Source organism: Micropterus dolomieu, linkage group LG20, assembly GCF_021292245.1.
Source record: "Micropterus dolomieu isolate WLL.071019.BEF.003 ecotype Adirondacks linkage group LG20, ASM2129224v1, whole genome shotgun sequence".
NCBI classification, from domain to species: domain Eukaryota; kingdom Metazoa; phylum Chordata; class Actinopteri; order Centrarchiformes; family Centrarchidae; genus Micropterus; species Micropterus dolomieu.
In genome coordinates this window covers 13,765,104-13,789,071 of record NC_060169.1, presented here as the reverse complement: position 1 = coordinate 13,789,071, position 23,968 = coordinate 13,765,104, and positions in this window count along the sequence as shown.

The window sequence follows — 23,968 nt, the reverse complement described above, 5'->3', positions numbered from 1 at the left end:
AATCATGTTGTAGACCAAGCCCAATTACAAAAAATCCATTAAAATCCATTTTGGTGATGTATGAAATATGTTTATGGTCAACAAGTAGTGTCAGCAAGTACGATTTCAAAGATAGATGACGAAAGTGTCTTAACCATGACTTGATCTGTGTTCTAGTCTAAATAATTAAAGGGGCAGTTGTACTAGTTGACCATTTCTGATATTCTGCTTCCTCGTTTGAATCCTATTTATGTTATCTAAATCTTAGCTCATTTTTTTTCATGTTTGTGCAGTTTAACACAGTCGTATTCTGCTTGGACATGAATTTTAAATTAAATGCTTTTTCTAATCTTTTCAGGTGCCAGTAGATGCTAGTTTAGTTCATTTTGTATTAGCTAGCCTTTGGATATAAAAATGTTTTTTTTTCAGTAGGACAAATGATGATTTATATTAAGCCAAGGACGGCACATTTTTATCATGCCTACACCTTGTTTATTCCCTAAAGTTTTCCTGTTGAGGAATGAGGAAAGAAAAACATCAGTGCATACAAAATACTGAAGTACAGCCATGGCAACCCCATATTATCTCCAATGTATCTACAAATTCATTGTGAGTGGCTCTAATCAGTGATTAGCCTTTAGGTAAAAAACCCAGATTTTTCAAGAGCCTTATCAGATGAGGAGAGCTCTTATCTGTGTGACTCTATTGATTGCTCTGTGCTCTAACAGAGGTGTATATGAAATGGCACTCAGGAGCAGGAAGAAGGTGCTTGTATCTACGATCCCCATACCATCATGTCATCAGTGAAGCACTGATGGTTATCAGTTTCTATTTCATACTTTTGTTATAATCCTTCCTCTCTTTGTGCTGCCTACAGGTAGGGAGATCCTTTGACTTAAAAAAAATACTTTGAATATGTGGAAGAGGTAAAGATGATATGCAGCAATTTAAGTTTTAACAAGTGAGAATGCTTTGCAGAATGACTCAACTTTTGTGACTTATATCGCCATGCTTAATAAAGAAAATGTCCGTCCCTTTCTAAATTGCAGATGACACATTCATTCTGTGAGTCTTAATCTTATAAGCGTATTACAGAGTATACGCCCGAAGCAATTATGCGTGATGAGAAAAGGATGTCTGTGTTGTGTCTTGTTACATTAGGAATGTAATTCTTCACACAAATCATTTACATGTGACCTAACTGCGACCTATGTATCTCTTTAGTGTTGCTTTCCAAGATTTACTTTCCCCTCATGCCACGACACCTCGCTAAACTTATTATACATCTTTCACTCTTCAGACAGAAGTTTAGAAAAGTTCATTTGGGAGACGGAGACACACAAAGTAAAGCATTAGGAATGAGTTTGTTAATGATGACTTTGCTGCTGGAGGTGCACAAAGAAAACAATCCAGAATTATAATAGAAACTCTTGGGACTGACATTTCTGGCAATCACACTCTGTATTCTGAAAATATAGTACATCACATAGTACAACACACATCCCCAAAGGGAGCAGACTGTATTTTCAAACTGAAGGGCTCATGCAAAAAATGTGTATTTTTCTGCTGGGGTAAGTAACATTTTAAACTGGTATTGCAGTTTGATAGGTCATTTTCTTATGTGCAATATGTATGTACCTCTGACAATCCATCCGGTAAATACAAGAGCTGCAGTACTTTTGTGATCAGAATTATTTTCTTTTTCTATTCTTAAAATGAGCCTACTTCACAAGAATTAGTCAAATGAGGTTGCTTATTAAATCCTTGTGTAACCTACTTCCACTTCAATCGGTCAAGAAGTACATTTATTTCACCTGAAGAGAGCATGATGCCAATGTTCACAGAGGCTTCTGCCCATCTTCTTTTGTCTTAATATTGTCAAGACTATTGTTGACTGGGTGCTATCTTCCAGCTTCCACAATCCAGCAGAGGTTCACTTAACCTCTTGAGGGATTCAGTGTGGATCATCCCTTGTCACAGTTGTATAATATAGGCCAGGATTAGGAACTTAAAATAATGAGCAGAAAAAGCAATTGGGGGGGTGGGAAGGAGACACTTTTGAGGTAAAACTCTAAGAAGACAATTATAGCCTGACATCTCTGAATTGTTTATCAGAGTGGCTTGAGATTTTGAACGCAGCAGAGCAGATCAAAACAATTATTTCCTCAGTCATGCCACACTTGACATGACAATGCAGAAAGCCATAATCATTTCAGTCCTTAGCCACCATAATTAATAATAGTCCCTTTAAAACACACGCTTAGGAGTACTCTGCCCCACAGGGGACAGGCATATTTAATTATTCTTCTTAATTAGTGGTCTGAAAGTGTATCTGATTAAGCTGTAAGATGGGTCTTTGACTAATTCAATTTGGACTGTAGTCTGCAGTAGTTTGAGTGCATTTGGCCACTGACTGAACAGTTCCTGCTGTGCACCAAAGGATAAAACACTCAGGCCAATAGGTCTTACCTGTGAGATACAAACTAGTTGATCAGCATGATGACCATGTTTCCCACACTGCAGTCGGTCAGCGAAATTGCATTTTGCTGTTTCTCGGATGCAGCATCAGATATTAGCTTATTTAGTGAGTGTCTACACTGAGCTTGATTTAGACCTCCAATGACCACCTACTGTCACACAATATGTTGCAGTTTGATTATTTGATTATTATTTGAAATACCCTTTAATTTGAATTAAACCAAGCGTACTTCATCACTTTGAAATTTTGATAATAACCAGGTTCAGCTAGAAATAGCCCTTTGATTAGAATTTTAAGGCCTCGATAAAAGGAGGGCATTAAGGAATAATATATCTTTTTCTAAATGTCCTTTTAAGTCATCATTTAAAAAAGAAATCCTAAATGATAAGATTTATGTTTTTAATATCCTTGTATAGATGCTGCTCCTTTATGTTGAAACCGGACTGTTGATACTAACAAATCCTCCGAATTAAACGTTAAGTGTTTTCTGATCTGACGCATATATCAACAAGATATTGTATGTCTGTGTCTCCAAAACCATTACAAATCACCGTTGACAAGTAAATCAACAGTAAAAAACTACACTTTGTAAAAGGTTTGGTTAAGTTTAAGGAAAACCATGGTTTAGTTTAAAATTACTCCTTCCCAGCTGTAGGTACCCCTCTAGCACAATGTTTTGATGTGCTGTCAGTGTCACATGACATAGTGTAGAGAGTAGAATAAATCCACTTAGGGAGGAGGTTAGGGTGGCTGGATGTCTCAAACACAAGACTTTCACCCAAAAGACCACTATTTGTTTCCCATGTGAAACCAACAATCAATGTTGAATTATTTTCTAACTGCCTAAACCTAACCAAACTATGACCATTTCACAACATTAACCACAAGTTTTATTTTGGAAGTCTAACCAGAGTAGGGTGTCCACAGTCTGAAGCATAGGGCCACCAACCAAGCTATTGTAGGCTATTTGATGAGTTGTGAGTGATAACCTGTTGTTGACACAGTGACGATCACAAGTTTAGCTGAGAATAGAACCTCCATGCTGCAAATGAAGATTCCACTTTCAAAAAGGAGCACCATGTGTGTCAAACACTACCATTGTCCAGGTTTCCTAAAAAAACTATCAAATGGATCAGATAAATTCTATTCATTTTATAGCTATATGCTAAATATGTGTACATGAATCCCTGTGTGCATGTGTGTGCGTGTTGGGGTGTTATAGAACAGGTCAAACCTCTTTCAGTCAAACTCAACTCTCAAATATGCAAGTAAGTAAGATACCTGCCAATGTATTTGATGTTCAGGTCTGAAAAATTCAGCTTCATTCAAGCAGATACAATAGCTTTAGAGCCTTATACTTGACAGGATATCAATATGTTCCTTATGTGTTCATTTGATGAGTAAGAATCTTTGGCTTCTCTTATCATCCTCATATTTTCTAAAGCATTGTTGATTTTTGCTTACATAATCAACAATAAAAGATAACACATATTGTGCATATTATTTGGATGCTGTTCAAACTTTCAGGCCTTTTCCCCACCATTGCTTTTATTTACCTTTGTGAATATCTGTGACCACTGGAGTGTCAGGGCCTCTATTAACAATGAATATACAAAAATGAAAAGAGACAATAAGGAAAGGCTCTTTCATGAAAGATGATATCAACAGAGGCAGGGTTCATGAGAGTGCTTGACTGTAATGGAGATAGACTGCAGATAGCTTCAGGGGGATGTGATTTTATTGAAGCCATTGTGACACTCCAATATCGCCTCTTCTTAGATATGAATTATTGCACATTTGAGAGAACTGGATTAGAAACATTAAAATCTAGATGACAGCTTTAGCACCCAAAAACAGTTGCATATATCCACATGTTGTCTAAGGAGTCTGTGACCTTATTTAAATTATCTGATTTTTGTTCTTTTCCACCCCCTAAATAAATCGCTGAACATGTGCCAGTGTCTTTGGGTGTGTGTTGGTTGCTTTCTCCCCGTCATTGCTAATTAATTAGATTGCTGGCAAAGGGCCAGTCATGCTCATTTGCCCTGTGATCTTCCAGACAGACACCATTTAGAGCCAAACGCTCTTTTACCTTCTATTCATTTATGCGCTGAAATTCAACCATACCTCAGCTGCTGTACACGGTCACAGAGGTCAAAGGTTATGGACTCAGTGATAGGTTAAGCTCGCCAACTTTCAGTGTGGCATGTGCAGATAGGACAGACAGAAAGGAAGCTGTGGAATGAATGTAGAAATAGACCGTGTGGCAGTGTGGAAAGCAGCAAGGTCAAGTGTTGTTGCCTGCCCTGTCCTTGTCAACACCTTTTTTTAAGAAAAAAGAAAGGCTGGTTTAAATTCATGTCATGTTTGTTCTTATCGACTGTGTTTCTGCGCAGTAAGCTGCGCATGGAGTCATAAATATATAACTTAGCATTTAGCATGTGTGTTGACAAGTGATAGACACAGTGACCAACAGCATAATAACTAAGGTCACCAATTTGGGACAACTAGCAGCCTACATTTCAATAGCAATGGGTTAAAACAAGAATCTGCAGGGTATTTTATTTTAGCTGGAATCTCTTATTATACATTTGGAAATATAAGATATCTATGTATACACATACTATAGAAAAAAATAATGGTCCATCTTGCAGATGAAGAAAACATCTTAATGATCTCTTCACCGTCTGGCTTGACCACGAACTTTGCCGTGTTGGGTTCAGAGTCCATGAAGATGACTATATTTCTGTAGGTTACTTTGGATTTTCGCCAAAGCTATGTCAGTTAATCTTAACTCCTCTTCACAAGACAAAACATTTTTTCCTGTCTATAAATATTGCAGACCATGAACTGTATCGCAACTCTGTGCCCTGTAAAGAGTTAGTAGAACAAGAATTATAGAATGGGGAAAAAAGTTATTGTTTTAAATAACCTTAGGGATTTTTTCCAAAATTTTAACAATCAATCTAAATCTGTTCCAGAAACTAAATTAAATGCTACTCCGTATTTCAATCAGGGCAGACTTTGTATCTTTGAACAATAATAATTTATTGAAATGTGTAAAATGAATATGAGAAATGTGAAAAGAAAAGAATTAGACAACATAATGATGATGTGGTATTTAAAGCTGCGGTTAAGCCATAGAGATATATAGGTATAAATGTGATAAAACTTTGTGTAAACTAAAGGGTGGATACCCCATTTTAGCTGTTAAAGGGCAGGAAGACAGACAGACTCTATGAAGGAGAGAGAGAGTTGTGAATGAATGAAGCATAAAGATAGTCCAACTGATTGAACATACGCTGAGCTTCATTAGGGCTCATATATTGCAGAATCAGGTTTCATATTAACTACTTTCCATTTTTATTTCACCATTTTTCAATCTGTCCTGTGATACACCACAAACTGTGTGATATTCTTTACATCAGAGTGTAAAGGCTTGACTTCATGCTGTACACTCCCAATTAATTGTAATGGGCCAGGAGGATTGCTTGCCATTTCCATAAAAGAAATGAAAGAGCACTGGGATTTTACAATTCTAGCTTTCAAGGTTTAATGTTTGTAATGCTCACTCGGTGTGACCTTGGCTTTTCCTTGCCTTTTCATGGCCAACCTGGACAGAGGAAATACAAAGAATGAAATAGAAGAGATCCGTTGAGGACTCTACGACAGTCACACTCTTTATCTTTCACTCATCTGTCACTGACTGTTTCTCCTCCACCTCACTGGCAAAGCAAAACACGGCCTGTGGTTCTCCATTCCCTCGGCAGGGGCCCTTGCTGACCCCCCAGCAGTAATTTTAGACTTCATGTTGGCTGTGCCAGAGAGCCAGCCCCAGCTAATTCAAGGTCATCCTAGTTTTTATTATTTTATTTTGGAGAATAGAAGTCAACCTGTTCTCAGGCACTGTGCCATGTTAGAGACAGCTGAACCATTGCATTGTATTTCTGTAATAATTTTGCCAGTGTCTGTAGCAGTCTGTTATCCATATGTCTATTTCTCTGTTCTGGTTTAATATAATATTTGAGTGTTAATTTCACGAGGTGCACTTGTTTTTGAACTGAATTAATGATGCCAAAAGTCCCCTTAGTGCTCATTACAGGATAATATTTACACAAATTTTAACTACAAAGTGGGAGGACTAAAGCTCCTTGTGGCAAAAGCTGCCTCAGGGAGCTATGAGACAGGCATGCATGACACGTGAGCAGTTGGACACTACTTGCTCCCCTGCTGATGAGCGAAATGCTGGTCCCTATTGAGACTGAATAATAAAGTAAAAGCAGGTCTGACTACAAGCAGGGGAGTTGGGCTCGCAACAGTAGTGCCAGTTATCTGTCATATTCTTGTACGCAGTCATGTTCGACATTAACAGTAAATGTTGAAGAGATGTCAGATGCCTCTCATTGTCATGCTGTGTCAGAAAAGTTAAAGTGTGACCATGAAATGTGTTTGGACAGCTTTGGTGTCGCTACCCATTCCAGGGGACATCATCCTTCTACAGACAGTGCGGTCAGAGTTTTTTTTTGAAAGGACTGACATCTACATAGAACCAAAACAGTGGTTAAGAGCGACAGCTCACTTTTTTACACTAATACTTGCCACTGGCCACTGTGAATATCTTGGTCTTGATCCAATGGAGAAAACCAAAGAAGCACTTTACAAATGAAATAAAGTTCTGTAGACTGCAATGACAGCATTATTTTCCCATACTACACCAGTGCTAAATCAATTAAAACTAGAATACTTTTTACTTATTACATTTGTTTTGATATCATATATACTTTAAATGTAACATTTATTAAAGATTAATCCTGTTTGACAGCTTATGACTTTTATTTTTGCTAACACTGCTAGTGGAACAACATTTCTATTAAGTTATTCCCTTGTGGTGCTGTAGAGGCAGCCTGCTTTTATTGGTTTAAAATAAAAACGTTGTTTCTGAATGACTGATGCAGGCTCGTGGCTCTTGGAAAGCCGAGCACTGTTTAACTTCCCTCACAACTTTCGGAGATCGATTTCCTCCTCCTCACTTCCACACGATCACATCATTAGATTTGCCTGGTTAGGTGACACCTACACATCTGACGGGTGATGGATGTTTTATATATAGAGACCAAATGAAACCACCCCCCACCACCACTTCCACACCTTCCTGTCATACACACACACACACACACACACACAAATCTGATGTTCCTCCTATCATCTTCTATCAGAGAGGCAAGATAACCTCAGAGCCAATGACAAAGTTTGACAAATGGCTTGTCTCCAAGCACCTGCGAGAAGATGGAACTGACAGACTCCTTCACCTTTCCTCTTCCTCCAAGCCTTGGGCTGTGCCAAGCAGGCATAAGTGATATACTGTAGGACATGGCTGGGTGTAAGTCATGCTCCTTCCGTTTCTTCCAGATTGTGGGGGTCTCCATCTATCATTGTCAGTCACCTCTCTCTCTTTGCCTCTGTCCGTCTTACCCGCTCTTGTCTTTCCTATGAGCCTTGTCTCTTTACTCATTCACCCAAAGGTCACTCTTCCGTTTTTCCATCCCCAATGTTTCCTCTCTCTGCCACTGGAGCAGTCTGCAGATATCTATAGCACCGTGCAGATGGTTGGTAATCTGGCCTGAGGTCATTATGAATCCTAGCCAGGGCCCTGACCGAGGGCTACTCTCCCCTTCTGTCAGTCCATCACCATAAACGTGGCCTAAAATGAGCCATTCATCTAAATTTTCAGACATTTGGCTTTTCTTGGCAAATGTAGCTCAGCTATTTTTCCTGGAGAATCTGAATCCATGCGCTTTAGTTAAGCAGACAAAGATGGATATGTGCTTGAGTTGTGGACAAACTGCATGCATGCACACCGACTCTCCCATATATACTAGTGATTACCCCACCAGTACCATTTTGTGAGCTAGCCTATCATAAGGTGCAGTACTGAAACACTGAACATTAAAGATTTTACATGCCACCTGGCCAAACTGTTAAAAAGACAGAAACTACATATTATTCTGATATATGGCGTAATAAGAAGTACCACCGAGCCTAATGTAACATTCAAAGTCATGTAAATAATTAAATTTAATTTTTAAAACGTCAGATGGGAATCTTATAATTCCTAGCTCATGATTTTCCATGAGTCCTCGCCCCTGGTCCCTTCCCCCCCACCTCTGTCACTGACACTGTATCTGATTTTCATAATCTCAGCACCCTCCATGCATCATTCACGCTGTTGCCTCCTGTTTCATCTCTTCCCCTCATTATCCTGCCATGTGCCAAGTCCCTCCACCAACCCCAGCCTCTCACCTGACAGCCTCCGGTAGTCTCCGCCCTCCTTCCTCTCAATGTTCATCACCATGTGACATCACTGACCTTCACCGGACGTCGTTTCCATTAGTTTGACAAATCTGGTGCATCAAAGCAGCTTTGTTGACATACAGGTGTAGAATCACTACTGAATGGAATTCTCATAATGAAAACGACAAAGGAAGTGATGCCGTTTGTTAGGAGTTGGCATTTACAGATAGGTTCAGTCAAGGGCTGCTTTTAACACAGTCTTACAGGTGCAAGACCATGTTTAGAATATATTTGTTTTATGGCCAACAACTTGGATATGTGGTTGGTTACTACTTTCTCAAACGATGTTCATATGAAACTAATTTGCGCTGGAAAGAACATTTCTATAGGAAACAAAATGTCCTTAATTACTGTATATGACATAATGATGTATGTTCATCTGTAACTTGTTGTTCTAATGCAGGAAGTAGTGTCTTATTGTCACAAAGCAGTGTTTCGAGTTGCCTTAACATTTCCATAAAAGCCACATCCATCCATCCATCCATCCATTCATCCATCCATCGTCAACCGCTTATACCGTACAGGGTGGCGGGGGGCTGGAGCCAGTCCCTGCTTACATCGGACGAAAGGCGGGGTACACCATGGACAGGTCGCCAGTCCATCGCAGGGCGCCACAAACAACCACAAAAACATATTGACAGTTGATGTTTTGCAGATAGACTGTACATACAACATGAACATTTTGTTGGCAGTAAAATGTTTCATCGTGAGGTCAATAATGGGATTGAATTTCCTCTGAATTTAGTTTTGTATGGATGTGTTTCATAGGAGACACAGTTGGGTTTAGTTTGCGTCTAGGGTGTGTGTGTGTGTGTGTGTGTGTGTGTGTGTCAGTTACTATACTTACAGAAAGATACGCTGGTGTGATCTTTGGAGGCAGCAGTGACTCCATCATTGCCAATGTGGATGAGAGAGAATCTATGACTGCCCAAGGAAATGGTATAGCCACATGAACAGATGACCCAGTGATAAGACACTTTAATTTGTATTTCTTCATGTGTGTATGTGTGTGCGTGTGTGTATGTATGAAGCTGCATGTTTTAATGGGACAAAATTTTTTTTAGTGTCTCACAGTTTGCTGCTGTTGCGAAATCACACATTTTAATCCTGCCTTGGCTCTGAGTCATTTCTATTCTACCAGTTCTCTTTAAATGCCCAGAAATCTAATTCAGATGCCTTTAACAACTCTAATACATTAATGTGTTATAGCCACAATGCAGAGGTAAGAAAATAGAAAGTAAAATACAGATTTTGCTATGCAAGTTTCACACTGTGTCTCTGACCTTTGTGAAACCATAGATTCTTCCTTACGCTGACTAATCTGAAATAAAGGAAAGCTCTGAGCCATTAAAAAAAAATACTGTATGTGTTTCGGTGTGTGTCAGAGAGATTGCGAAAGAGTGTTGTTTTTGTTTGTTTTTTTTAACAGTTTTTTTACTTTGAGTCTTCAAGGCACTGTGATTTCAAGGTTCATCTCACAAGTGTCTCACAGTATGTCCTTTTTTAAGTTACTGAAGAAGCCTTTCACATGATGATGAGTCCACAAACCGCAAAGGGCAAGGTTGTGACTTTTGTATCCCATTGCCTATCTTTCCTCCGAGCATGCACTTGATCTTAACGCAGAAAGACAGTGCAAACTGCTTCCATCAGATTTGAGCCAGGATGTGCAAGCAAGCCTGCCCTTCCTATGCTGTTATGAAGCATGGAACTTGATTTTTTGTGGAGTGTGCACTCAGACCACAGCCTCCACAACACATTCCAAATCTACTCTTGGGTTTCTTGAAGGACAAGCCACATTTGCTCTTTGGCAATAGATATGCTTCTCAAAACAGCAGTCAGTGGAACAACAGTGAAGTACGCCCTTTCCATGACAGAACCCTCATCCATCATGAGGACAAGCATCCCAAGTTTATTTCCACTCCAATTCTTAGATTTACGTGAGAAGATTGCACCTTGAAGTGAGTGAATACCCTCTTATAAACCTTTAAAAACTACATTGATTTTATGTTCTTTTAAATTTTTAGACACAAGCTATCAGCGCGTGATTCATTTAATTTATATTGTACACTTTTATTGACAGATCTGACCATAACAGTGATGAAACATTTTCTTTAGACAGGTATCTGAAGATTTGTTTCATTTTTCAGTCATCGGGGAGTTGGCTGGATGAGTGTATGTGAATCTGGGTGCAGGTGTATATATTCTCCTCTGCACTGACCATGATATCAGTAGAAATACAGAAGGATGTTATTTTTTACAAAGGTCCGATCTTCGGGCTGCATGGCATCCATAGGAATGCATACATGTACATCATTATCATCACCATCACACCCAGTTTTTTGTATGCTTTACAGCCTTGAAGCAACTGTGTTTATTGAGTGTGTGTTGCTGATAGATGACAGCCAGGCTGAGAATGGCGATGATATTTTGTTTATGGCATAATGCAGAGCAAGGTATCAGCAAATACAAGGGACCTGTCATTATCTAAAACACCACATTTCCCCTGAGGTAAAGATACAGCACACTTGCAGACATGGTTTCTGTCTCTCTCTCTCTCTTTCTCTCTCTCTCTCTTACACACAGTAATTCATTTTGCAGACACAGTGATGCATTATTTGTTTAGCTATGCTATGCTCTGAACTGAATGAACAGTGCATTTCAGATCTCCAGGGACTTTGTTTGTTATCTGTGTACGATGTCAGAGGTATGCGCGCGTGAGGCTATTAAATTGTTCAAAGGTTGTATGTGAGTGTGTATTTCTGTACAAGCGTGCATTGTCATGTGTATCTAGATATACATGCATTCTATAATGTATATTTTTCACTCAGTCTTTCGCAGTCATTTCAACAGCAAGGTAAGCAATCTACTCAATGATTAACTGAGTGGAGTTTTGGCTAAAATATGGACTCTAGTCTAGACATGACAGCGGGAAAATAGGTCCCACTCAGAATGTTTAAAAACAAAATGTGACATGTCACATTAGGGGGATTGTTAAAGGTTCACAGAGCAGCTATTTTCTGTGCTGGCTGTAATGTGGTTCTATTTAGGATGCTGTTTTTCTTTCCCCCCTTTATTCCCTTCCCCTCTCTCCCTCTGTGATCCATATCATTGTTCCCCGGAGAGGGAAGAAAGGTGACAAACAAACCCATTCATCATCAGCAGGTTCTCCTGGCTAAACTGTTATTCGAGCTGAACTCTCTAAACTTTTCCCAGTGGCCTATTGTTTACGGCTGCATCCTCTAAATTTACACCCACTGTTTGTTTTATGAAGTGTCCATGGAGGGTAAGAAAGGTAGATAGAGGCCTGATGTCAGCATATTTCCCTGTCCTGCATCTATACTGTTATGTATGGTTGAACAGGGCCTCTGTTTGGGCCCTCCTCCATTTTTTACATAGCTCTATTGTTTTATACCACCTTGTTTTAGAAATACAGCATCATCATATTACTAAACTCTCTGAGGAGGGCTTATTGTAAATGATTGGAGGTTATTCACAGGACCAAAAGGGAGGGAGGGGAGCTGGATGATTTGGAGGCAGGAGTGAGAGAAGAAATGCAGGAACCTTACACTATATTGGCTTTAGAGGTGAACAGTGGCATTATATGAACATTGCCTATTTTCATCTTCTGCATTCAGTGTAATGAACTCAAGCTGCTGGATAACAGCCTCAATTTAGAGTGAGTTCATTATCTGTAATTGTTCCTTTTATTTGTTGAGCTTTTGTTTCTTAGACACACTAAAAGCAAATGCAGACCATTTTGAATAGTCTGTATTCCACAAACATTCAACTCACAGCGCGACATCAGCATTAGCGGCCATAGTTGTTTACTGAAAAGTCATGCAGGGATGTTGCAGAGTCTGAATTTTAGTCAATAAACCCAGGCACACTGACAATAAAGCAGGCTTGTCTGTTTTTAACGTACACTCAAACAATACACATTATCACCAAAGCCATTATCTGCGAGTCCTTTTTTAATCAAAGTCCAAATTGTCATTGTGACAAATTGAATTAATTCCAATTTTGCTCCCTCTGAGTGACAAGATTCCATTATGCTCACGGGCAGGCTGTCTGGAAATTCTATCATGACCTGATGTCTCTGTGTATATCTCCAAAGAACCCTTTGAAACATAGGCAGTGGTATGACTGAATGATTCATTGCAGTGGAGGAAAAAATTGCAGGATTGTTAATATTATCTCCATCATTCCAAAACCCTATTAAATAAAGGGTTAATTATTTTGCATTTGCCACATCATCATGTATTGCACTGTTTTGAAATGGACTGACATGTATACTTGCATGTTTAAATATATTTGTACATTGGGTTATTATTGCATTTTCACACTGTAAGACAATAATAAAAAAACATGGATATAAATAATGGTGGATATGAAAAATAAATCAACTCCCTTTCTTGAGCTGACCTTTGTGTGTGAAGCTGGATAAGGGTGGGTGGAAATCTATCATAGGTCTGTGTAGTATTTGCTAAAGATTTGAATCAACTTTTTCATTCCTTTTCTTCTCACTATTACCAGCTGCCTTTTTAAGACACATAGTGCTGGATCATTGACTGACCTTATCCAGCAGGCAATTGCAGAGCAAAGATATCTAAAGACTGTTTATGAATTAAATAATTATTTCTTTGTGTCTGTCTTTCATTCTTTCTTTCTTTTCTTCAAACCATCGATGCACTTCATACCACTGGAGGAACAGGCCAGACGAGCTCTAAAATGATCCATCATTGTAAATCTGCCAGCTGCTGTTACAATAAGTGCGCTTGGTACCTGTTTATGATGTCTCTCCAGATGTCTGTCAGACACAGCAGGCATGCGGTGCATTCACAAATCTTCAACATCTTAGTTACAACAAATTAAATAATTATTTGGTAAGCATCCTATTAAAAGCGTGCCCCAAATCTCTATAAATGCTTAAATTATAGATTAAATTATTCTTTCACTTTATTTTCAAAACCCCTGAAACTTGTTTGCATAGGTAACATGCTGGGTTGTCAACCCTACCCCCATTCACTGCCGTGAGGCTGTTAACTGTAGTGATGTAGTGCCTGTCTTTGAAAAGGCTGTTCTGCATACACAATTGCTTTGCTGGACATATACCTTGTGGCAAGCGTTCTGCTGATGTAGTAGTATTGCAGACAGATGTGGGGGTTACTCTACTCAAACAGGGTCAACATCTCCCCTGTGGTGCTTTAGTGTCCAGCTACCAACTGGGAACCGAAAGAGAGAGAAGAATACAATGGTGTGTGTGTGTGTGTGTGTGTGTGTAAATAAGGGGAACACATTATAAGGAAGCCTTGTCGACATGGCTCTTTAAAAATTTGTACTCATTACTGGACACACAGTATTTGCAACTAATAACTGTACATATTTGTCACAGTACAACATTTTGTATACAGTATTAAAAGATTTAAATTGTATTGTGCTTATTCCTCGTGTGTGAGTGTCACTTGGTGTTGTGGGACCCTGACCTTTTGCTGACAGCGTAAGAGAAAAACATGTGTAGTCCCCAGCTGCTTCAACACAGTGATGTCCAAAGGCCTACGCGAGGGTGGGCCAGCCTTTGGGAACCAGCAGGGGGCAGGACAAGGGGGTCCAGATGTGTAAATGCCCTAGAGTGATGCGTCAACAATGGCCTTGGATGACATGACCTACCCTAGGGGCGGGACAATAGTTTGGTACAGTCCAGGGAGTGCACTGGTGGTTTTGGATGTGTGTGTTACTGTGTGGAGAAGAGTAGTAACTTATGAGACAAATAAAAGCCTAATAGCACAAATGATTTCTCCAATGCAGAAATCCTGAAATGAGACAAGGTTGTCTCAAGATGTGTATGGGTGAGACAGAATATCACATAAGTGTGAGTTCAAGACAAAAGTTCATCAGCATGAAATACTGTGAGATGAGTGAGTACTCATTTGACTATTTTGAGTCTACTGTACCTTATGAACTACAGCGCACAGGATGCCATTAGAGAAGGAGATTGCTTTTTAAGTGCTATCAGTACAGAGTACACTGTTTAATCTTAGGAGATTTATGAAAGGCAATCACCCAAGTAAAAATTGTAGTTGCCATTTATCAGACAGAATGGAAATTACAGCCATAATTTTCACAACCGGACACAGATGAGACCTTATAACCACATAAACCCCCCTCGAGGTCCCTGGACTCGTTTTTAATGTTCGTTCTCTGTGCTTGTGTGACCTGGAGGACTGACTGGCTGACTGGCTATCCACATCCCCCCTCTAGGTCTGCTCATTTCTCAGCCCCCCCACCCAGAGTGTCACATTGTGAGAGGGATTAGTTTATGAACAGGAAGAAAGGCTGTCTGGGCTGCTGTGATTGAATCAGGAGAGAGATGGCATGGCTGGTCATTTGTCCTCTACCTGTTTTGTTTTTTTAACAACTGACAATTGCAAAACATAACAAATGCTGAATATTTGTTGTTTGTCAATCTCATTATGCCTCACTGGAGTGCCATCAGAAAGTCTTAAAATGGAGGATGAAAGGCTACCTCTGCCTGAGTCAAGTACAGTATACTGCACTCAGTGCCTATTGTTAGTGTTTTAGGAGGATAAGATAAGAATGATAAAGAGTGAGGACGCTAGGTTTGGGGTTCATGCCTCTATCCCCACCTTCCTGAAAGCCTTGGTGCATTTGAGCCCCCTCCCTGATGAATAACCATGTCACACAAAAATGGATGTTTCAAGTAAAAGCACCCTGAAAATACAGTTTAGAACAGCACAGCAGATGAAATAGACTGTAAAATGGACCATCCATCATATTGTCTAACAAAAAGTGACACATGTGGAAGGGGTTTAAGGCACTTTTCATTAGGCTTCTGCAGCACTGGCTATCCAGATCACACGACTAAATAATGACCCCTGCACTAAAAGTGTTTTCCAATGAATAGGAGACAGGAGACATACTGTACTCCATACTCTCTCCATCTTACACTATCGCACTCTCTCTCTCTCCCTGCAGGAAATAAAATGCCATCTATTTTCTCTCTGCCTGTCTGCCTGTTCTTTATATAAATCCCTGCTCTCTGGCCGAAGACAGTGAATGATATAGATTGTTCTTGGAAATGTACAACAGCACGGCCCTGGAACAGAATTTTCACAATAAGTGTCCTTGACTTGAAATGTATTAAGACTGGTTGGTTCAGAAGATAAAATTATTTTAGGGGTCTGGCAAAGTTCCTATGAAAGGAATACAGTTGATACATCCTCTAGTACACTGCTGGCATCTGAGTTGATGAATGCATTGATTTGCATGTGTGCTGCTGATATATAATTATGATGAAGTGACAGAGGATTAACCACCATATGCAAAATCTTTGAAGAGCTGGGTGTGAATGAATTGCAGTTTTTAGTTAAATGAATAACTTTACCTGAGGTCTAGAAACAAGACAGGTGGTTAATATAAGCAGGTGACACACCATATATGGATCAACCTCAGTTGACAGCTTTAACAGCTCCTCTTTTTTCACACTTAAGATGTTCAGTGAATAATTAAAGATAACCTTTTACCTCTCTTGCATGAATTAGCCACGAAAAGGCATAATTAGTTTAAAACGCCTGCATTTCTCTGAGCTCTACCTTTTTGTTTTTGAAGTTCATTCATTCTAAATTCCCTTTAAAATTTAAACACTATAGAGATTAATAAGAAATATAATTGGGGGTTTGTGGATTTTAGGTAATGCTTTCAAGAGTACCTATCTGCAGACACAGTATGATGAGTTGACAGGAAGTCACGTGACCTCAGGAGCTGAAATTGGTCTGCATTGCACATGTGCGTAGTTTACTTAGGCTTTCAGCTACTTCTATTTCTTTAATAGTATCATAGGATACAATTAGCAAAATTATGATTATTTAACTAAATATTTATTCTGACCAACATTTTAAAATTGTTAATTTATTTTTCCCCCACTGCAAGGTCATAAAACTTTCATTTCTGTGAAACAAGACCTTGTGGTTGTCAAAGACCAGTGGAAAATTCTTCAGTCATTGATTTATGAAATAGAATAGACTAATTACATACTGGATAAATGAACCATGGAAGAAGCGGAACATTTGCATTTAGCTATGAAAAGAGAAAAGTGTGTGTGTGTGTCTGTGGGAGTGTGAGGGAATATGCATGCTACTTCTTGCATCCACTTCGTCTTACCCTGATCCATTTCAGGTCCATTGTATTGTCAGTTTGATTTATGTGGCGCCACACTTGCATCTCCCTACAATGTCAACCCTATGAAAAATATATGCAGCTGTTCATATAATGTGTGATGATATCAATGCTCTGATGAATGCCTTCAGTTCGATCTCCCTAAATAAGATGACTCTCATCCAACCCATAGCGCCAGCCATTAGCAAGCCACGTGGCATGCCTGGAATGTTAATAGTATTAGCATTAGCATTTCATTCAGGTTCTACCTGTCTAGCATTAATGCTTTGATCTGCGCACACAGAGAATAGATACTAGGCCTCTAACAAGGGCTAACACATGTCTTTGCTCCTTTTGGCACTAAGTAGAACAAGAAAGGAGGACAAGAGGAAATGTGTACAGTTAAAATTAATGTATGTGTATCAGAACATAAACATGATGTGGGTTAATAAAAGCTGAATAAAGGTTCAGTGTTGGCTGACTGAAGGACAATTTTCTACCCTGGATGCCTGCACAGAGGGACCCACATATAGACACACGGATACATTGGCTGTTTTCCTTCAAACAAGTTAGCAGCTTAACATGGCAATGAGAAGTTGGCTTTGAAGTTACAAATGTTCGCATGGTCTCGGTAACGCACACTCACACAGATTAACATCAGCTACTGAAAAGCCTAACATTAATTTCGTGTTTAAACATAATGTACCTATAAATCTGAGAATAGAACGCATGTGCAGGTCTGAGGCTTATCAGTTTGAAAAACAGATTAATCATTTCATGCATCCAGGCCAGTGATGCTGCTCTGACCAGCGGCTGAGAAGATACATCATTCATGACATCAACAGCAGCCCTATGCCAATCTACTTAGCAGAAGAGAACCTGAATCTATGGAAGAGGTTCCCAGGGGTAGTTAAGAAAAAACAACTCAGGGCTGTTGAAACTTGTGCAAAGTGTCTCTTGTCAGGCATTTTGCGAGCGTCAGGTGGCCTCAGTGACACTTGTCTAAACAGGGTGATGTGAGCAGTTCCAAGGTGAGTTTTTAGGTCACTTGTCAGTTGGAATGACAGTGGAGAAGGAGATGAGGCCACACCAGAGGAGGCTAGTTGACTGTGTGTACAGAGGGCAACTTATGTTAAATGACAGCTAGTCACCCCTCTCAGCCTCAACAGTTTGTCTCAGCTGATGCGTGCAGAGAAAAAAAAGACATAACAAACTGAATTAAATTAACATAAATGTAAAGTAATGGTCCAGAAACTCCACAGGTTAATGCTTACTGTAGTATGTAATCACATTAGACCTAAAACTGGACTAGATTAATTTGTGTAAAATCCAAAATTAGTGAAAAAGCTGTTTTAGAGGTTAAATCTGGTGATTCAATAAAAATCCCATTAAAAGACCAAAACCAAAGTTTGATATAGCTTATTCCTCTACGCCATCCATTATTGTCCAGAACCTTTCTGTGTGGAGTTTGCATGTTCTCCCCGTGTCTGCGTGGGTTCTCTCCAGGAGCTCCGGCTTCCTCCCACAATCCAAAGACATGCGGGCTAGGTTAATTAGTGACCCTAAATTGTCCTTAGGTGTGAGTGTGAGCGTGAGTGGTTGTTCGTCTATGTGTGGCCCTGCGATGGACTGGCGACCTGTCCAAGTTGTACCCCGCCTTTCGCCCAATGCCAGCTGGGATAGGCTCCAGCCCCCCCGCGACCCTGTACGCAGGATAAGTGGTTGACGATGGATGGATGGATGGATGTGCATCATAGTTTTAAATCAATCCCACATACACCCTCCTGCTGCCATGAATACTGACTAGAGCACCAAATCCAAGGCTGAAAATAGTCCCCAACAAATACATTATTTGTTCCTGTATAAGTAGTTTTTCAAAAACAACAGGGCCCAGATTTTTTAGGAAAGACTTTAGCCATATTTTAAATGTAAGTATATATTTATTATATTTATTTTTCAAGATTCATATCTTCAGTACAAACAAATTGACCAAAGTCTAACTGACAGGGTAGGAAAGTCGGAAAGTATTAAGTGACGCACTAATGCACAGATGATTTTGGCCTTTTTGTGTGATTTGTTCACAGTAAAAAATAATATTGCCAGCCTTATCCTCTAAATTGATAATTTAATTTCTTGCGCTAAAAATTATAGAAAAATTGAAAAAATGTCTTTGTACTTGTTTTAAATGCCACATTTAATTTAGTTCTCTAAAATGATGGTCTATAACTCTTAATTATTAAAAGATTCCATGAAAAAGCAGAGGTTAAGTTGTGTTAACACCTCCATTGTTCTTGCTCTTGCCTTTTTCCCCCTTTAATCGTGACATGCACTTGAATGCATACTGTACATCTATTCACACCCACATATATTATATTGCACACATTCACTATCTCGCTCTCTCTTTAGTCGCTCCATCTCCCACACGGGAAACACAGCTCTTATTCTCTCTCACTGATCTCATGCCTGCTGATGAGGGTTAGAGAGGACTGTGGAGGGGTAGGGGAGGTGGGTTGATTTGACCTGCAGGTGTTTCCCCGTGAGCACAAAGACCTCTCTACAGGTCGATAATGCACACACTAATGGCTGTGAAGTGACTGGCCAGGAATGAGAAATAGCCCTCATCAGTTAGGGTAATGGTGTCCCTGGGCCCTCTCAGCCCATTCAAGGGGAATACTGTCAGATATGTGGGCTTTCTATGCCTACCTGCTAATGTTAATTACAGACAGTGGCACACAATCTCGTGTTTCATCGGGCCAGTCCCTTTGTCATATATCATCCTTATGATGGTAGCAATAAAGGGTGAGAATTAATAAAACAACAGAAAACTCTTTAAAGTGAAGCATGTAGAAAAGCACAAATGCTGTCTGTATGACTTACTTGTGCCTGGTGAAACTTATGAAAAGAGTGATGAGTTGGCTCTTTGTTTTAAGTGTAGTCCTCTTGTGTGGAATCTAAAGGAATGTGCTAGGCATGATGGTTAAGATGCATAAAACTGAAAAAAACAGCTAAGCACAACATTAGTCATTCTGTCTTCAAATATTTAGTCTTTCTATAGTCAGTCAAAGCACTCAAGTTAACATCCACACACTGGAAGCCATAGCATTATTGTAATATATCAGCCAAGAACCTGTTCGTCAATGACAATAAAAAGAACAATGCGTAACAGCTGAAGGACACTAAGAAAGCCGCTATCCTTTTCACACAGGGCTGCTGACTTGAGCAACAAGGCTATAACTCAGTTCCACTCCATTGTCCTGAGACAGATTAGAAGCCAGTCTAACATCCAATACTCTTCATTCTCTTACTTTCATCATAACATTAATGATGAAATGTAAAAGCTTTTGAAAATTCTGACATCACCTTGATAGTCTCACATTACGACTTGACATTGTTTTAATTTCAAGACATTTTAAACATCCGTACATCACCATGGTCATGACCGCACTCAGTGAATGGAATAGACATGGTAATGATTTCAACAAAATGGCTCCTCTTCCTTCACCTCCAGTTCAATACTAAGAGTTGCCAACAGGCAGGACAACTTGATGTTATTCTAAAAATGGCCTCACAGGTTGTGCATCCTTGTGTCTTTGCACACAAGCCTGTGTATTTAAATGTGCATGCATGTGTGTCTCCTGCGATGGACTGGCAACCTGTCCATGGTGTACCCCGCCTTTCGCCCAATGTCAGCTGGGATAGGCTCCAGCCCCACCGCGACCCTGTACGCAAGATAAGCGGTTGACGATGGATGGATGGATGCATGTGTGTCTTGGTACAGCAGGGTGTTGTGGGCATGTGAACCATCATATTGGTCTATTTTTGGCAACAGTGACAGATGCTTTGTTTACGCAAATCACCATGACACATAAAGAGGATGGACTTGAGACTATATATATATTTTATACTGTGCGTGTGTGTGTGTGTGTGTGTGTGTGTGTAGTTTTGGCCCACATGCAGCACTGAGCACAGTTGGAGATTGAGTGGCTTGGTGAGTCAGATAATTGAATGAGTCAGCTGTGACGAGGCAATCACATGGTTTGAAGGAATAAGAAGAATCTCAACTTTGCATAAAAGGATAGACAGGAAATGGACAAAATGGCATGAATGCTGTGCATGTATCAAAACATTAAAACAGTGAAACAGTTGCAGTCGAGTCTGTACTTCCTGCAATGAAGCTTTAGGGCTATGGTGAGACATGAAAAGTTTTCCATGCTTACCTTAAGCATCTTTATCATCAAAACCATTAAATAGCAACAGACAAACGTATGCTGTTACTGTTACTGTTAAAATGTACAGGGACTTTGAAACAGCCTTTAGGCAGACTGTTACACTCATATACTGATAGTCTTTAAACAAATGAGGATTCAGATCAATACATTAATTTCTTAGGTTTAATTGCACTTATTTACCTTGCATGACTTTAAGTCAATTTTTCACCTTTAATTATGCCTACCCCTAAACATTCAATATGCACTTGAATTTAATTAGTGGGTTAATTTTTAAACTGCACATCCGCTTTACTGCTTTACCACCAAAATACATATTCAGAATTTGATATCCTTCAGGAATAAAGAATAATTTCTCAGTGGGTCTTTTCCCTGCTGTTAGCAACCTGCTATCAAAATGACATGAATAGAAAAATAACCATGTTATGATGCTGCTGTTTCCCTTAGTCTCATCTGGTCACCTTTTGAGAAGCATTGCTATTTTGAGAAGCATTTCTAAATATACGGCCCTGTCCATTCACCCTCCACATGTCCTCCATGCCTTTCCCCATTTCTATCAGTGTGACATGGGTGTGTGTGCAGGAACAGTGTAGTCACAGGGACCCTGCAAAGGTTCTGACAATGAACAACAAAGTGGAGAGAAATTCAAAATCACATGATGGAAGTGCTTCAATTACAAGTCTTATTTACCTGTATCAAAATGTGGGGAGAGAGGTCAAATCAAACAAATAAAATATTAACCAAGAACATCCAAGAGTAAGAAACTGCTTTTGGCACTCTCTTTGATGCCAGCTGAGTCAGTGCTGCTGAGAGAGTTTGGTTTTTAAGGACTTGATAACCCAGTTTGTGAAGGCAAAGTCAAGGGAGGAGAGCTTGTCAATGCAAGGACCATTGTGTGCATGTCTACATCCCCAGTGCTGATGCGTGATGTGATACTGTATGTTCTGATTTAAAAAGATCACTGTCTATGGTATGTCCTCAATAGAAGTTCTTGGTATGACAGAAGCATGCTGTCTGATTTGATGGATGAATTTGGTTAAGTGCTTCATTATCAGAGCCCTGGCCATGTTGTTAGATCACCAGATGCCATTGTGTGCATTGCGGTAGATTTCTTGTCACTTAGCTAGCTATTTACTGAGAAAAGTAGTTGAAAATCAATGCACCAATTGCTTTGATGAATCAGTTCAAGGAATCAGTTCAAGGCAATATTTCAAGTTATTTTAACAGTGATTATATGCTTCTACTGCATGGTTCCAAACCAGTTTACACAGATAAATGTACAGTTTACACGCATTTTCAAAACTGTCCTTTTTTCAATTCCCAAAACTGAACACACAAAAAGCAAAATGTTACATATCTCCTGCAAAATGAAACACTGCATTAAATTAATTCAAAATTAGGTATTTACATTGAACACTTTCTTCATGATAGTACATTTTTGGACATACCATGTACATACTGTTGTTCTAAATCTAAAACTATTTTGTCTATCATGGGCTTATATTTATGTTTACATACAACGTTCTAGATTGAAAGTAATCTGCTGAGAGGGGTTACACCGTAAACACCAATGCAATACTGAAACAGAAAATATTTATTTGCCCAAAAACATTACAGTTGTAACAGTAGCACATTGTTGTATACAGTAGCATACAAGAAAACAACATGAGAATTTGCGCAGAAACTATAAACATATGTAAACCAAAAGTATCAGTTAAGCTAAGCTTAATCTCTTTTCTGGGCTGGGGCTGGCCACAATACTATGTCCACATCACAGGATATATAATTTCTCTTGCCAAACTGCGAGGGAGTCTTCTAATGTGGCATATCCAGCCTTGGACAGAGGCAGCATGTATGTCCTCACACGCTTCCTATAGTGCTTGTAGAAGCACCATGCAGGCATAGGGTTAGTAATCATATACTTTCCAGTGCCAGGCTGAGAAGAATTCCTCAATGGGATTTAGAAAAGGTGAATATGGGGGTAGGTACTGAGAACTGTGGATGGATGGCAAACCAGTTTTGGACCAGAACAGCCTGGAAAACTGTCATTGTCCCATATTACCACAAATCTGGCATGCTCTGGAACTGGATTTGGATCTGATACAAGTGATGGAGGACACCGTTCTGTGTAATGGCAGCATGGTTATGTTTCCCCCACACTGTCCAGGGACACTGATTATTGCCCTCTGTCCTGCATTTCTCCCCCTGTGCCTGGATTTGGTGAGGTTGAAGCCAACTTCAGCGACATAAATGTTTTCATGGCAAGTTGCATGTGCATCGATCTCCAATACTCTGTAACAGACAAAAGTAGTGTTGCAGACATACATGAAATTCACGTCACAGATTCTTGACTCAGTCAGAGTTTCTCTCAAAAGGCACCTTGTACAGTTGTTTCATTCTCAGTTGGAGGATGTGGTGTATGGTCAGCAATGATGTTATTGAATATGGTTTATCATGTCATTTAGGATATGATCTTTTATTTCTCCAAATGACATTGTTGGCCAAAGCCATATTTACAATTGCAGAATATTCAAAAAGTAAGTATTAAGTGTGTGTGTGTGTGTGTGTGTGTGCAGTATAGTTACTGTAAAAAATTTACAAAATATTTTACATTTTACAGCATGATAACCAACCTCACTGTGGCCATCTATTCATACAATGCAGTGCAGTAAATGGATGGCTTAGAACTGCAAATTTTTAAGTAATACTATGGTAGTTGCATTCCTGTTCTCATTTCTGAAAGTATGAATTATGGACGCGA